General features: G+C 35.2%; 1 protein-coding gene across 1 annotated transcript in view; it reads left to right on the top strand.

Moving 5' to 3' along the window:
- Abd-B (Homeobox protein abdominal B) overlaps window positions 1-15623 on the top strand; it is a 328595-nt gene that overhangs the window by 112 nt on the left and 312860 nt on the right. The window lies entirely within an intron of this gene.

The raw sequence follows: 15623 nt of genomic DNA on the forward strand, positions 1-15623 counted from the left end.
AATTTTGTATTGGTATTCTTACAGGTTATTACAGTTGAATATTTTGGAGCCTATTCCTGATAACAGGTGGCGCGCCGATCGAAGAACTAATAATTTAAAGAACTAATATGTTTAGTAAACGTGAAATTGTTCCTCAATTATATAAATTACTTCTGCTAAAAATAAGTTCCAAACAGATTAAACGAATCGTCAACAAACATAAGTGCTTCAAGTTTATTTCTTTCATTGAACTCTCCAGCCTCGCTATTGTCTATTTTGTGGGGAGCAGAAAAGTGTATTTAAAAGCAAATTTCCAACATATGCATTTTTAATCGCTTGTGAGAATTTTGTAAGCACAGATTGTATTATACCATGTGCAGCTTAACTTTCAAAGTATATAAAATTGACTTTCAGTGATTCAGATCTGAAAAAGATAAAGCTCTTAAAATATTTTTGAAAAACTACCTCAAAAGTAAGGACAGGGAACTTTTTATACCATAAAAAAGTTTAGCCTTGAAATTTGGAAAAGTTATAATTATGCTGGATTTTTGTTTTGTTTGTAGGTGTTCGCGTTGATATTATATCTACACGCAGAAAAGTAAACAAATTAATTAATGCATAAAGCTTGTAGTCTCAATTTAACTTCTAAGTGCATCGGATATTTATAAATATTATTTATTACTATCGACTAGTTCAAATGAAGACACTTTCAAACAAAAGGTCATTTATAATTCTTAAAATATAACATCCATGCTGATGTTTAAATTTATGAAATGTTGATAATTTTTAACACGCCGTTTTAGCGAATTTTTTTCGATCTTGAGAAATAAATTAACAAAAGATAACATTAATAAGTATTAATAAGTTTGAGAGAAAATGCTTGAAAAGTAAACCAGCCGTATGAACTAATGATGCAATGAGATGCATAAGCACAATAAAATGCATTAAATTTCGATTCAAGTACAGAGAAGCATCCGAGTATTTCAATAGATTAATTTTAACTCTTATTTTCTGTTGATGTATTAAAAATGCATCGGATCACAAGTTTCGAACATTGCATCAGCAATTAAAAGCATGGTTGTATGATTGATACATATGAAGTGAAAAAAAATAATACATTATGCATTTTCCTTTCTGTGTGAATGGTCACAGTATTTTCTTACCAGTCATTTATTTAATCACGTTCACCCCATAGACACATTTGGTATGAAATATTAAACCTGCGTTATGTTCATCGTACTTTGTTCGAGTTTATCATAGAAATAAATTTAATTTCACAACTTGTTAGTCTGAATTCATGAAGCAAATGTTTCAATAATGTGATAACTTTTTAATAATCGTTGGAAACAGTTACATAAATTTGACTACTTGAAAATTGGGAATTTAGATGAATTCTCCATTGGCACTGCAGTAGCCTTTGAAAGAGTTACTTTCTCGAGTGACGGAAACTGTATCGGAGTTATTTTTCAAAATGAGTAACTTTAACTCGAGCACTATTTTTCAAGTAACTAAATTATGCTTCCGCTTTGAAGGCAATAAAAATAACTACGTAAAGTTTCTTTATTAAAATTCTGAGAAAACTTTCTCCGAGTCCAGCCTATTCAAATTAAGTGCATTCTAGTTACTGTATTTATTAATGAGTAGCCTGGCTATATAATGTTGCAAAAATCATCCTGGACGAGTTTCTACACTTGCAATAGACTGACTCATAGAAAAAAGTTTTGCCAGAAAATCAGTTTACTTGTATGAAACATTGTAGTTACTGCGTAAAATATAGCTGAGAAATATTTTCAGCTAAGTAACTGTAACACAGATAAGTTTTATAAAGCTACCACGTCGAAGATCGTGATAATTTCGATAAATAATATTTCATTACCTACTTGATGTCCCTAAATTACAGTTTCTTTGCTGTTTAACCGAAGCGCTGGTTAAAAACTTTGGCCACTTTCAAAGTAATTATTTTGGATTGCTATTAACTTCCAAAATACCTTCCCTTCAAGTACTGGTTCCATTTTTGTGGATCTAGAATTTTGGAACACTCTGAAAGGGTAAATGTTTCTTTGATTTAAAACACCCAACAACGCATTGCGGGAAAGTGGGACAATATGGTTTAGAGGGAAATATCGTCTTGGCGTGTCACTTCCATTCTTTTTATTGAATGACTTCGTTTCTGCGTTTTGTATCAGAGAATAACATATGTTAATATGTGTAATTAATTGTAATGCCACTTAATCAAATTTTGATGCCCTGGTGTAATTTATTAAACATAATAGAATACATTGGTCCTGCGCCATCTGTTGACAATTTCTACATTATATGCATTACACAGCTTGCTGAGTGCAATAGAAGAGTTATTTTGGTAACAAAATGAATAAGTTATTTGTGTGTGTTGTAAAGTGAAGTTAATGAAGAATTTATTACTCATCAGTGCTGTAAGTATTAATTCGTTAAGATGATACTGTATATTTTCCTTGTCTCTCTCTAAGGATGCATTCTTCGTGAACCTTGACTTGGAATTCACTTTTCAGGATTTTTTTTATTGTACTTCAGGTGAAACACAGACTTAGATTGTTGAAGTGTTTTCAAACAAGCATTAATCTGTAAAAAGTCATTTCCCAATTCAAGCTGGCTCCATCTATACCGAAATGTTGCAACTCCATCGGAAGATATCCTCCTTAAAAATCAGTGGAAAATACTTTTATGATGGCGGTCTTACGTTTTTTTTTCATTTCCCTCCCCTTTTTTTCCTCCAAGAAAGAGGATCTACGTCCTTCCCACCCTAGAAGCGATAGGGAAAGGCCAACAGACGGACGGACGGTCGTTACGTGAACTAATGACACCCTCTGATGGCATCTGACACGTCGTAATGTGAAGATGGCTGTTGCAACGTCTCACTGATGGCGGCGAAGGCGGGAGGGGGTGGAGGTCTCTCCCGAAGAAGCCATCTTGAGGAGACTCAAGATGCTCCCACGATGTCAGATTGGGGAAGTTGTCATGGGTTTACAAGGGGCAAATGGCGGGGCATTATTGTTTCCTAAAATTGGCTGCGTTATGGCCCGAAATATGGCTGCTAATAGTGGCACTTGTTGTTATATCTTTCTTGCGTGTCTCGGAAAAGAATCTGTCAGCGTTTTATCCAGCGGCGTGCTTAGGCGGATATAACGGGGTACCTACACACAGAAAACTAAATGCATCATATTGATTGATGCACCAGAATGCACTAAAGTGTGTTTTATGGCTTCTTCAAAGAGTCAGATTCACATTTGATGCATTCAAGTGAGAATTCCTTTCAGTCGAAATGCACTTCAATGCATCAGTTGCTGTTCCTTGATGCACCTTCCTGTATCTTTTTGGATGATGCACCTGAACGTTTGGTCTGAGCTACAGAGTTTATGTAGTTCGGAGGAAACGTGTAAGTGCATCATAAAATAAGATGCATTCTGGTGCATCAAGACGCATCAAGGTGCATGCTCACTTGAATCAAATGATGCACTTTGGTGTTTCTTTCACGACATACAAAAATGCACCGAAATGCATCAAATGTGAATCTGATTCTTGAAGAAGCCATAAACACACTTTAGTGCATCAATCAATATGATGCATTTAGTTCTCTGACTGTAAAGTGTACTTAAATCAAAGTTTTGCCAGTTGGGATACACACAGGAAAGTGAATGCATCAGTGGAAGGGAAAAAAGCATAAAGTATGTAGCTCAGACAAAATGTTGAAGTGCATCATCGAGAAAGATGCAGGTAGATCTATTAAAGAAAACATCATTTGGTGCATTAAAGTACAGTCGTGGCAATAAAAACGGGGCACCTATATCCTGAAATACTCGTTCCCCCGCAAGGCGTTATGTGTGGTGCCTAACTCTAAGGCGATAAGCTGATTTTAATAGCAAACTTTCAATGGCAACTTTTACCATCGCCATACAGTTAGGCAACATACATATAGAGGACTTGAAATGATTTACATGTCCATTTTCCGCCGAGCTCCTTGGCGGAGTGGTGAGGCCAATCGCGCTGCGACTCCAGAGGTTCGGTGTTCGAATCCCGGTCTTTGCATGTGTGCGAGCGGTGTTTCATCAATTTCATCATATCATCATTAATCTTCGTCTTCGCGATTAGCCAAAAGTAGCAGAAAAGTGAAGCAAAATGAACCAAATCAATCATAGAAAGTCAAACATTTTGTGTGGGTCGGGGGGGGGGGGGGCATGGGCGTAACTTGTATCCTAACTTTGGAGGGGAGAATCGAACTTGGGACTTAACTTGGGGGATCAAACTTGAACATAATTTGGGGGAAGCAGTGGGGTCAGAATCTAACTTGGGCCTTAACTTTTGGGGGCAGAAACAAACTTGGGACTTAATTTTGGGGGCAGAAACAAACATGGGACTTAACTTTTGGGGGCAGAAACAAACTTGCGACTTAACTTTCAGGGGCAGAAACAAACTTGCGACTTAACTTTCAGGGGCAGAAACAAACTTGCGACTTAACTTTCAGGGGCAGAAACAAACTTGGGACTCAACTCTCGGGGGCAGAAACAAACGTGGAACTTAACTTTTGGGGGCAGAAACAAACTTGGGACTTAACTTTTGGGGGCAGAAACAAACTTAGTACTAAAGTTTTGGGGGCATAATTTAACTTGGGACTTAACTCTCGGAGGTAGAAACAAACTTGGCACTTAACTTTCAGGGACAGAATCAAACTTGGGACTTTGGAAGGCAGGATCGATAAGTTTTCCATCCCGTAAAAAGTCCAGAACTATTTTGCTAAATAACTTACATGTGCGCAATCATAAAATATATTCTTCAATACTTTGCTACTCACTTCCCAGGAGGTAATGAAAAGCATCCTTAATTTAAAAATTTAGTAACCTAAAAATTGGGTAGCAAGGTCCCCCTTGCCCCCGCCAAGTTACGCCTATGGGTGGAGGGGTCGGTAACGCCATCAATTTATTTCACCGAATTTCATCTTAGTATGGTGATTTGTTCGTTTTGAACTAAATAATTTAGTCGGAATGACTAATTGTACTAAATCTAATGTAATTGTTTCTTGGGAGTAAATTTCTTTCCCAGTTGAAAGTATGTTACTGATAAGACCATTTTTTAATAGCAGCGTGTGTTAATTTGAAACAAAACTGTTTTGGGCCAGAAAGAGCGAAGGAGAGATGTTGATTCCTCAGGTTCTGGGTTCGAACCTCGACCTGGGGGCATGAAAATTCTTTCATCTCCATCGTCGCTTATAAGCAAAAGAAATAGAAAATTAAAGTTAAGCAAGCCCCTGTCTTGGCATTCCTTTGACCGCCCCCTATGAAAATATTCTGACGTGGCTCCTATTTTTTTTTGGAGATTTTAACCTCAGTAAGAAAACATATTTTGTTCAAAGGTCAGTTTAGGATTTGTACATTTGGAGAGGCTATATTACATGAAGTAAAGGAGTTTTTTTGTATGTTACTTATTGAAATTTGAAGGAGAATAATAACCTACATTTGACCGGCCTCCGTGGCGGAATGGTTAGCACATCGCGCTACGACGCCAGGAGTCCCGGGATCGAATCCCGGCCTGGGCATGGATGCTTGTGAGTGTCCATTCATCAATTGAATCATACAATCACTCGTCCACATCTTCGCGATTAGCCGAAAGTGGCACAAAAACGAAGTAAAGTAAAGCAAACCAATCAATTATTGCAATCCATCAACCCAATACTGTGCCATAAACTGAGCTGCAACTTTTTTTTTTCACCTCAGGGGGATACACACGGCTGAATTTGAAATAGTGTACCGGTCGTGTACAAATCGGTATGTGGAAGTATTCTACTGTTTTCAAAACCCGGATATGCTTCTTTCAGGGACAACACGTGCAAAAGCGGACCTGCTGTTCACGTTATCAGAATTTCCAAATTGTTCTCTGACATTTTCCACCCCTGAAACACATTCCACAACGTTTTGTTTTCCAATCGAACAATGGGGCAATGGAAACTGTGAAAGGCAGCGACATCTGGTGTTGGGTTTTGTTACTAGCGCCAACCGCAACACCAACAACAAAAAAGAGCATCGTGTGTGCGACAAAAGCATTGTTTTTTCTGCGTTCTCACGCACACGCGCCCTGCTACGAGTACATACGTGCACATGCAGATGTTTTCTGACACGGTTCCCTCGCACTGCGCATGCGTGTTCCGTGAGCGGGGCGTGAAATCCATTGGGCATTGGCCAAACGCCGTGACACCGTTATCGTACTTCAGCTGTCGGTCTCTTGTTTTTGGCCGTGCTTCTGCTGGGTTTCTTCTCCAAGACTTCCTCAGAATAATACTGTATTATATAAGCTTGAATTAACGATTAAACAATTTCAACCGATAAGAACTTCAAAAATGAAAACTAGATGGCGACACTCGGAACAAATTTGGTGATGAATTTGTATTCATTTTTTTTAAAACCGCATGTACTGTTGTTCTTTTTTAACTTTGGCAAATTATTATTAAGTATGTACTCTGGGACCTAATATTGTTTTTTCATTTTAGTTTATATTATAGGAAGCTATTTGTCTTATTCGTTAAAGCTGATATTCTACGATAAACTCTATATATGGTTTTGCAAATCAGCCTTTATGATCTTATTTACTACATCTTCTTGTCTTATGATAGAGGGATTATAAAACTTACTAAATACTTGCATTGTGTATTTTATACACAATGGCGGTGTTGCTTGTAGACGTGTAAATGAGACGAGAGTAGAAGAATGGTGAAAACTCGGAAAACACAATTCTGTTGAGAAATGTAAACTGTCAAAAATTCAAACTTCAATTTGAAGAACTATTTCTATACAGATGAACGAGAGGTGTCAACAACAAGAACGAGTCATTTTTACACTCAGAGAACTAAATGCATCATATCGATTGATGCACCAGAATGCATTGATTGATGATGCACTAACGTGTGTTGTATGGCTTCTTCAAAGAATCAGATTCACATCAGTTGATGCGTTTTGATGCACCAGAATGCATCTTCTTTGATATATTCTGTAGCTCTGTAGCTCAGGCCAAACGTTTGAGTGCATCATCCAAAAAAGATGCAGGAAGGTTCATCAAGGAACATCAACTGAAGCATCGAAGTGCATCTCGACTGAAATAAATCCTCACTTGAATCAAATGATGCACTTTGGTGTTTCTTTCACGACATACAAAAATTCACCCAAATGCATCAGATGTGAATCTGATTCTTTGAAGATGCCATAAAACACACTTTAGTGCATCAATCGATGCATTGTGGTGCATCAATCGATATGATGCATTTAGTTGTCTGTGTGTTGAAGACCAATTACTGGCAATCACCCTCTCACTGAAAATTTTCGAAACACCAGACAGCAAACACCGTTTCGGAAAACAAGCTTTGCATCTTTTGTAACCAAAGACAGGCAACGACATTCGTAAATTAAGAAGGCCACAGAAGACCGGGGGTCAACAAGCACCCCTATCCTTCAGAACGGACAAGGACTTGGAAGCCATATCTTGACCATGAAGCACCGTGTGCGTACGGACATAAAAATTTTATGTTTTTCCAAACTCCTTTTCTTTCCAAGTTCCTTCCGTTCATCCCCCCTCCCCTTCCGCGTCGGTTTAGTGTCAACAGCGATTCTTTCTTGTTTACACTTCAAGGTCGCCGCTTAACGCACTGTAACCCATAGGCCGGTTTTTTTTATTTGACCTTCTGGGTCTTCATTGTTTTGTTATCATTGTTCACCAGGAAGACAATTCGGGGGAACGGACCAATCGCAAGAGGCGGTACTGTAGTCACAAAATTTGCAGAAGGTGTATATGCTATACACACAGAACCCAAAACGTGTCAATTGACAAAGGTATATTTTGACTCCAATAATAATTCTTTCTTGCATCATATGATGCACTTTGGTGTTTCTTTTACGACATACAAAATCGCACCACAGTGCATCAAATGAGAATCTTAACAGAGGTCATAAAATACACTTTAGTGCATCAATCGATGCGTTCTGGTGCATCAGTCAATATGACGAATTTAGTTTTCTGTGTGTAGAAGGTATAGCAAAAGGTAGGCTATACTCTAATGAGTAAGGTTAACTAGAGGGTATACGGTATATACCACCGTACACCCTCCACTGCAACCCTGTCAAGAGGGTAAAAATGAGTATGGTTGCGAAAGAAAAAACACACAGAAAACTAAATGCATCACGTCTATTCGATACACCAAAAAGGCATCGATTGATGCACTAAAGTGTGGTTTTGGCCTTTGGCAAGAATGACGTTTACAGAGTTTGATGCATTTTTATTTTGTAAATGTAAAGCCAAAGTGTATCATATGATGCAAGTGAGTATTTCTTCCCTGTCGAGCTGCACTTTGATGCATTTTTGATGCACTTTCCTGCATATTTCTAAACATTCGCTCTCAGCTATACAGACTTTATGCATTTTTTTTGTTTCAGCTGATTCATTTGGTTCATGTTACTTCGCTTTTCTGCCACTCTTGGCTAATACCAAAGATGATTGATGAGTGATGATAAGATGTAATTGATGAAGGGACACTCACAAAGAGCATGCACGCCCAGACCGGGATTCTAACCGGGAACTCTGGCGCCGTAGCGCGATGTGATAACCGCACCAACACGGAGGCAGGTTTTTTTTTTTCTCTTCAAATAGTCAGCCAAATTTCAACATTAAGCTATGGAGGTTAATTAAGCATTTCAAAGGTGGCAAATATGGAGAATCGTATTTTATTTCTTTCTGTAAATTACAAGCAAAAACCACATGAAACCGAGCAGACAATACAATGCCATACTTAGATCTTTAACTAATAGTTAATGTAACTATTATTGAATAATAAACAAGATGAATGTAGTGCAAAGAAAGATCAAGTGTAGCCTCATTTTTGATGTCAACTGAATTGTAATTTTCCAACACCATCTCTGGGACATTTCTTTACGTCACTGGCCTATCAAACAAGATTCTTTGAGGTAATTTACACATACTCTGCCTCAGTATTCATTCTTCAGTTTGCCACCTTCTCTTGTTTTTGACGTTATCTTTTCTTACAAACACTGTGCCAAAGGGGGGGGGGTATGTCCCCCACCGCACCCTTCCTTGGACATGCTACTAGGGAGAGTCTGTATCGTTCTCGGTCTGGAAGGAAAGTCTAGCTTTGAGCTGATGTCTTGAAATAATAGGTTGAGCTTAGTATTTTATTAATCATAAATTTAGTTAGAACTACCGTATTTGGTGTTCATGAGCAATTGCTTATTCGCCCTTTCAAACACAAGTTTATAAGAGAACCACTTCTTAGATGTGACTGGCATAGTTTGTAGAAACCTCCCTAGAGTATATCTTCAATTACTAACTAACTAACTAACTCTCTAGCCTTCTTAAACCCGAAGGTTCATGGCTGCAGCAACACAGGCCTTCCATCTGTCCCTATCCTGAGCAAGATCTATATACTCTTTTCCATCCCTACCGATTTCCTTTAGGTCTATCTCAGCATTGTCCCTCCATCTTCGTCTTGACCTTCCTACTGGTCTCTTACCATCAGGTTTCCCAACAAGAATCCTGTAAACTCCTCTTTCCTCTCCCATTCGTGCCACATGGCCTGCCCACCTAAGTCTTCTTGATTTAATCATTCTAATAATATCTGGACATGAATACAAATTATGTATTTCTAAATTATGTAATCTTCTTTACTCACCTGTCTCCTCATCCCTTTTAGGCCCAAATATTTTCCTAAGGATCTTATTTTCAAATACTCTCAATTTATGTTCCTCTTTCAATGTAAGGGACCAAGTTTCACACCCATATAGTACTACAGGCAAAATTACTGTTTTGTATATTTTAAATTTTAGTTTCTTAGATATTAAACGAGAAGATAAAAGTTTATGAAGAGAGAAGTAACATGCATTTCCTGAATTAAGCCTACTTTTTATTTCCTCTTTAATATAATTTTCATTTGTTAATATTACTCCTAAGTATTTGAATTTGGAAACTGGTTCAAATCCTTACTGTGCATAAAGTGGACTTAAAACACCAAATCACTGGTTCAAATGAGTTGTTATCAATAATTAGATTTTTATTATTACCTAACACTTGGTTTCGGCCTGTAAGCATATATTTAGTTTTCTCTTTGCTAACTTCCAAACCATCTCTTTAGCTGCTTTGAAAAATATTTTAGCATTATTCTTAATTGTATTTATATCATCCCCTAATAAGTCTACATCATCTGCATATGATAACAACTGAGTCACACCGTTTAATTTCAGTCCTTCTTTAGTTTCTTTTACCTTCCTAACAGCATATTCTGAGCAAAATTAAAGAGCAATGGAGATAATGCATCTCCTTGTTATAACCCATCATGAATTGTAAATTTGTCAGACACATTAATACCAACACGAATTTTACTTTCTGTTTCACTGGTGCATACTTTTATCATACTAACAAGCTTCTTAGGTATTCCAAACTCTACTAATATATTATATAATTATCTCTTTTGACCGAATCATATGCTTTTTTGAAATCAATGAATAGCTGATGGACATTTTGATTATATTCCCACTTTTTCTCAAGTGTCTGTCTGATGTGAAAAATTTGATCTGTAGTTGATCTGTTACGTTTAAATCCACATTGATAATCACCTATAATTCAATTACTGGGCACTTTTTGTACCAGGCACCAATTGTCCACCGTTATTAATGTGAACCATCTTAGACAATTATTCCTAAATGCCTAAATCTAGCCTCCTCCGTAATTGTATAAAGGGGAAAGATGGGGAGAGGTGTCTGACCTTTCGTTCCATTAAAGTTGAAAAAAGTATAAAACAAGGCGTCCAATTTTATCTCTTCCAAATTGTATCAAGATTTCAAAATCTATTCCAAAAAAAGTTGAAAATACGGAAAATATTTAGAGAAATATTTAAAAAGTCAATTTTTTTCTCTGGAGTAGTGTTTCTTACTTGGACGCACAAAGTTCTGTAAATTTTACTTTTTTAAAAATATATAAGGTCTGTGTGCTGCTGTTGTGATGTGGAATGTCATAGGCTATACATACCGTGTCACTCCAAATTCAGAAACGTTCCTGCGCCACCGGTTTTTAATCTTTGAAAAATTGTTTGTATTTCCATTATTTAGTTTCTGTTTTATCTTTTATAAATGCCACTTTTGGCTAATTGCAAAGATGAGGATGAGTGATAATAATAATATGATGATCACGTGCCCACGTCGAGATTTGATTCCAAGATCTTCGGTGACGAGATCGAAAGTTGTCCAATTAACGTAATTAACCTCCTAGCTGGCTGGAATAATAATAATGTGTGTGTGTGTGTGTCTGTGTACGTAATCTAAATTGTAATTAAAATTTAAACATTTTGTCTGCTCTGCCTTGAAATATAGATAGCTTAGAAGTGAAGTCAAAGTACAATTATCACTGAAACCTATCCCTGGCCATGAACCAACTTTGTACAACTATCAGTTTCATTAAGGAATTCTTCTTTCAGAGGATTTCACCCCATAAATCTCTCATGTCTGTGGTGGCAATAGTTTATGACCTTATGGTTATCGGGCGACCTTCTAGATTAAAAATTCATGATACAGCCTCCCGTTGTACATGCTTATATGTACTTTTATATCTCCGTTATTATTTATTACTTACTTTATTGCTCTATGTATAACTGTGTATTGCCATTCGTGCTGCATGAGTGGAATGACATCTTATTCACTTGTAAATTGATTTTAACACACATTTTTCTAGCGTGTAATTATATTTATTATTACATTTTTTTTGCAGTAAAGATGCTGGATGATTGAATATGTAAAAATACATTACTTCATTATATCATTGCATTTACAACCTTTTTCTTGATTTGTGTCGCTACTTTGAATGTTGAAACAGGTACTGGCACTTCATACCAACTATTTTTCACAACTGTAGACCCTCAAACAATGTACAGCAACATGTTATCTATTCCAGTTGTCTCATTGAAGTATAGTATCCAAATTCATGCATTATGACTTGATTCTGCCATACATTTTAAACATACTTCATGATTGTATTAATCACGTAACTCTAAATAGCTTTTCATCTTTCGTGCTCTGTAAGATCAATTGTTCTTAAAAAGGTCAGATTACCAGTGTACATACAGAAAAGTAAATGTATAAAATGAAACAAAAAAAATGCACGAAGTCTGTAGCTCAGACCAAATGTTTAAATGCATCATCGAGAAATGTGCAGGAGGTACATAAAAAAACGCTTCACTTGATGCATTAAACTACAGTTCGATATAGAAATCAATACTAACTTGCATCATACAATGATGCATTTTATCTTTACAAATGTTATGCATCGAATTATATACCCGATTCTTGGCAAAGGCTAAAAAGCACACATTAGCTCATCAAATTGATTTGATGCTTCTAGTTTTCTATGTGTAATGTGTTTCCGCATTTTTCAATGAGGTGTTGTACACTATTGAAGTTTCTAGTCCTACTGATATATGCACTCAGATCAGAGATCAATAAATCTATTTATTATGTTGACGTTTAAGATTTCCTTTGAAATTTAAATTTTTATATACCTGAATTTCGTGTTCCTTATAAACTAAGCTGTCAAGATGTGTAAACTATTTAGTAAATTATTTCATTTGATATTTTACACAATATTCATTTAAAGACATAAAGACGAAGTTTTACAAGAAAAAACTTAACATAAACATGTAATGCTTAGTTTTTGATTCATACAATAAGCTATCATACTTACAAAATACTTAAGCGAATTACTAAATGAAAAGTATGAACTCTATTTAATCTTTACTTGAACCAGTTCGTAGCACCATTAATGGCACAAAAATATTAATAGTTTTAGAAAAAATATATTACATTTCATCATCACGTTAACAAAGAAATGTTTCTTAGCATGTACTATTTTGCTTTGGCTGAAAACACTGGTACCAAATGGAAATTGGTATGTTGTTGAGAAAATTAAACCACAACTGAAAAACATAAGAACAATTTTATTTTGTAAGTAACAACCATGAGTCTACATTTATTATTATGTACATTGTTCTTTAGTGAACCTGACCACGTGCTTGCAGCTATTGTATGTTAAAAAGCAGGTTTCTTATATTTTTAATATTTCATCAAAGAACAGTCATGTAAAAATGGCTAAAATTATGCACTATTTTCACAATTTCACCATCATCTTCATCATTACTCACTGGATTTACAGATTTCCATGATTACCAGATCAACAAATGAACTTCAATAAATACTTTCACATCTGCAAAATACATTCAACTCATTGTTTAATCAATCCTTTTTCATACATTATTATTTCAATCTAGCCTTCTCTTTGTGTATGTATTGGTGCACAACGAAATGATTCAGAAATGCAAGAATGATGTACAGAATACGGACAGTGGAAATTATAACATAATTAAATTTCTGGAGAAACGTGTGCAATTTACAAATCTTCTATGAGTAACTGAAATAGAAATTGAAATATATTAGTATTTTTTTATTCCTGGGATTACATCAACACCTGTTTCCCCCATGTTAAGGACATAAGTTGTTCAAATTAAAATTCGTATCAAATTTATAAATTCAAAAAACACAACAGTATGTACATATTTAAGAAACAAATTTTGTCGAGTTATAACTACTTTTCACATCGCAAATTATTGTAGACCATGTAAATATGTAGGAGAGTTCTTTGTAACTTTTGAAACAATTTTTTTTTTTAAAAAAAAAAAAGCATCTACAGAAAGTACAATCGATGAAAATACGTATCTTATACTTTTTGTACAAGGGAACATATTGTGTAACTCTCTACGTACAGGAAAGAAAGTAGCTTTCTTCTCCACAGATGCAATGTTTCTAGGTACATTGCCAGCACCTAAAAGCGAAAAGAAAATATGTATCCAGAAAAGAGAGGGTGGGAGGAAACTCCAGCATCTTTCGATAAATAATAGTTCCAGTATATATATATATACATATATATATATATATATATATATATATATATATATATATATATATATATATATATATATTCAGCCTATCTTTCGGATTGCCAGTTAATTTAAGGTGACCATAAACACTTTGCACATCATTGATTACAAAATATGACATCACAAGAGCTACAAATTTTTTCATCATGATTCAGAGATCTAAAATATAACTAAAAGGATCAAGATAGTACAAAATTACCGAAATATGTTGTTTTATGTAAAGCAAATTAGCAAATATGTAAAATATGTAATATTCTGGCAAATATATAAAAATATGTAACTTAAAACTTAAGCAAAATCATGTCAGTTATATAATTCCTTGACATTTTCCTGTTCAAGGTATGTATCTAGAAAGGAATAGAGTATGTAATTACATACAAATCCGAGATCTACCCATAACTATTAACATTGAACATTTCATGGACAAACAAGAAAAATTAGTTTCAGCATAACAGGATCGGACCTTGAAATATAGAAATATCATAAATTTTCATTAAAATAATGTCAATTTACACATAGAAATTACACATAATCTGAATAGTTAAAAATAATTAGATTCTTGCTAGCAACATGTAGCCCCTACCCAGTTCAATAATTTTTCTGAATTTGAAGTAATAGTCTTTTTATCAGCTCTTTATAAAGCTTAGGTGTGTTCTTATGCAAAATTGTTAGAACACTGAAAGAAAATATGACATAAGTCCTCCTCACTTTGTCCAGGTGAACATATTGGAGAATTTTTAATTCTGATTTTATGTAGAGCATTTGTAACATGACTTGATTTCATACAGAAATATGGAGTAAAAATAAACAATATGAAAGTCAACTGACTAGTTGACAACAATGCTTCATTATTCTGCAAGTAACACAGAATCTCAATTAAATGGTGAATGTTACATAGCAACAAACAGTACAGTTGATTTGTGCCATGAAATAAAGTGTTATATTACGAAGAAGATGTAACTGCTTATGGAATTTCTAGGTATGTAATGAACAGTTCTCGTTATAGTTGGTTGCTAAATCAGTTCTAAAGAGTGTAGTATTTGTAGTAGCTTTACCTGAGATCCCAAGGAACTATACCAGAACTCTAAATGGATCAAAGCAAATCTTATTAAACCTCGGTTTTAAGGGGAGTTTACATTTAACAGTTTGGTTATTCCTGATTTCTTTAATGCTTTCATTTGAAAATATTGATTTTCTCAAAATTTTGGGAGGGACTATACCCCACATCAGCTCCCCCTAGTGTACTCCAGTTATGTAGGCTATGCGTTCATTCATTCACCTCTTTATATTAGAACATCTATTGCAAATAGGAAAATAATTAGGGCCTTGTCTTCAACAGTCTACAAGAGTAAAAATTATCACAAAACACATTTAAGGTGGATTTTTTTGATTTTTTCGGTTATCGTCTAAAAGTAACACTGATGGCTCACACCTGTAATTGCCCTGTGCACTGCAAAATCTCCACAATCGTTGAAACTACCTGCTCTTTTCGTGGCCAGTATTTTCTGTAACAAAATTAACAAAAGCATTTTTCTTCAATTGGTATGTTGTGAATTTACCAACGAAATATTGAATCTCCATTTATGCTGCTGTTTTGAATTGAAAATTTGCAAATTTTAAAATATAGCTTATCAGTTTTGAT

Source organism: Lepisma saccharinum, chromosome 24 (genome assembly GCF_977018435.1).
Source record: "Lepisma saccharinum chromosome 24, izLepSacc3.1, whole genome shotgun sequence".
Classification (NCBI taxonomy): Eukaryota; Metazoa; Arthropoda; class Insecta; order Zygentoma; family Lepismatidae; genus Lepisma; species Lepisma saccharinum.